The sequence below is a fragment of the Gossypium raimondii genome, chromosome 9 (genome assembly GCF_025698545.1).
Source record: "Gossypium raimondii isolate GPD5lz chromosome 9, ASM2569854v1, whole genome shotgun sequence".
NCBI classification, from domain to species: Eukaryota; Viridiplantae; Streptophyta; class Magnoliopsida; order Malvales; family Malvaceae; genus Gossypium; species Gossypium raimondii.
The window spans coordinates 12,095,927-12,098,874 of NC_068573.1; positions in this window are offsets into that span (position 1 = coordinate 12,095,927).

The window sequence follows — 2,948 nt, forward strand, 5'->3', positions numbered from 1 at the left end:
CATACATTTCATTTAACATCATCTCATACATTCCAAAGGCACTCATGTAGTTTATTTCATCATTAGATCATCTATCTCATGTGTAACATCTTAAATTCCTCATGAACTATACATGCAGGACTAATTTAGCGTTCATAGTTTGACTATTGTCTATAGAAACATTGAAAATACTAACTTACATACTAGCGTCGACTTAAGGACTCACCGAACAAGAATGTATAGTAGCTTGAGCTTCGGATCCAAGATCCTTTCAGGAGTTGCAGCAACCACAACCTCTTAAAACAAAAAAAACACCGTAAAAGTCCATTCGAATAACCTTTCCATCATCTTAAACACAAATATCCATAAACAAAACCTTATTTCTTCAGACATTCATGTAGATCCACTTTTTAGAGCCATAAAACTCACCTCGACATGGATAACTTTCTAAAAGAATCCATAGTATTAGATCTAGCTTAAAGAAAAAATGCTTTTCCTTTCCTTCCAGCCCTAGATTTCAATATTTTCAAAAGAGAAAAAGAGAACTCCTTTTATTTCAACTTGAAAACCTATTAAAATATTTGAAGTTTTTATTGGAACTTGACAAATGTCACATCACTACTGACTTGTCTTATCAAGGGTCAACAACTTTCGAGGAAACCGATTGAATACGACCTTTTTCTCTTTTAACTATCCTGGTTCTTGTTCAGTTAGTTCCTAACCAACTTATCTTATAACTTAATCTGTGCTGTATCACAGGAAAAATGGTGTACTACTTTTGATAGGGGGCTCATACCTTCGGTATCTATTTATCTTACCACATCCTTCTTCTATCAAACCAGAATTATCTGGCATGGAACTCTCAACATATTGAACACACAACTATGTCTGCCCCCATTGTACGCTAAAAACTGCACTTGGGCAATTACCAAATAGCCAATTGTAACTTTCAAAGACTACACCAGACCTTTTGCCACCAGAACTGGGGTGTTATAGGCTTTCTCAAATAATTCTTATACTTAGTCAAATTCTTATACTTTGCATGCACTAAAAACTTATTCTTTATGCCTTACTTCTATAGAGATCGTTTGAACACAAGGGTTTTTCTAGGCGGGATGTTACAACTGGGGATGTACAATGGGTTCTTAGGACCTGAATGCACTCAACCACGGAGGAAGGAGATGAAGATGGTGATCAACATCGAGGTTGAGGTGAAGATGAAGATGAAAAAGATAAGTAGTTGACAACCCAACTTGTTCGATGAAACCTTAAACCTACTTGACACCCACCCGATTTTGGCACACATTCAAGACACTGATGATTTTTTTATTTGTAATTTTTCTCCAATACTTCATTTTTTTTATTTTGTTAAATTTTAATTTGTGTTGTAATAAATGTTTTCATCCATAATGTACTTGTTCCACTTTCATTCACACCAAATTATATTCATTATTTTACATTCCAAATGTACACTTATTTACAATCTATGCAACAAATTTATTAAATTGGTTTGTATTGTATCATATCATATGGTTAGTTCCAATTAGTTTTTCAATTTTTTATTTTTCAATTAATTTTTCTCCCACAATTTATTACAATCTTTTCAAAAGCAAGGATTTATTTACAAGGCACGAGAAAAAACGATTTTTATTTCATATTATAATATATCATACTTCAATAATTAAGATTAACTTACAATTTCCAAAAAAATAAATGAATAAATGAATAGATGGTTTTTTTTGTTTGTTTTTATGTTTACTCTTTCCTATGTTTGTAAAGGAGAATGAATTAGTGTTTTAATTAGGTGCTTTCCTCGATGTTCCCTCCAAATGTGGACATGTTGGCTTAGTATGCCCTCAGTTCCTGTAGTAATTGCATAACCGCGGTTGGTTTGTCTGCTCCCTAATATACATATTGCCTCGTATCTAAGTTGAGTTCAATCGACTTTTTGGCTTATGCTGCAAGGTAATATCCAATACCAACTCAAAAGGATCGTGCGAGGTAGGAAACCACAGTTTTTCATTTGGGACAGGTGGGAATTTAGATTTCCAAACATTATATGTGTATTGTAGTTTTTAAAGTTTGTCAATGTAGCTCATACAATCTACACGTGCCAAGGCACATGTCACAATTACATGTGTGTAGGGATAACGAAGTGCTTCAAATCTCCTACAATCAACGATCCTTCAACTCAGTATGCTCCCTTAATAACACTTTTGCCGGGTCTGTGGAACTCCTTAACTTGAAATACTTGATTTTGGACACGAGTGACACAGAGAAGACATAGAGTTCACTCTTTTTGCATTTTTCCAATATCTATCACCACCGTCTTGCACCAAACGTGACCGCCTATTATCTTTCCCTCGTATTTCTCAGCTCGCTTTGGAAGCAAGACTACTAAAAGGAAATACATTTCTTTGATCACCAAGGTTGCCGACAAATGACATGCCCCCTTCAATATGGAATTAATGTATTCTGCTAGGTTCGATGTCATGTGCCCGTATTGTAGTCCTCTATCATACAATTTTGTCCATTGCTCATTGGGTATCTCATCGAGGTATTCTGCACCAAGTCGGTTTACAACCCACAGTTCTCCAACATTTCATGGAATCAATATTGGACGAGCTCATATCCTGTCGATAGAAAATAAATATTATATCCATGAATGCCAACAACGTATATGTTAAAGAATAATATAGAAAATACTATGTATAATGTACTTATCGCGTGTGAATATTGTTGGATCGCCGGCACCCCTATGGCACAGCGGAAAAATAAAAATTTGACGATCCCAACCAGGAATCCATGTGTGAGGAACGAATCGGGGTGAAAAGGTTGTGAAATTACCTAATGTTTATTCAGAGTAGACAGCAACGCCTCAACAACAAGTAGTCTGATCTACTGTCGAACTAAGCTGCAATCTATCATGATCCCGACCTCTACGTAATCCACCCAATTCACTACGAACG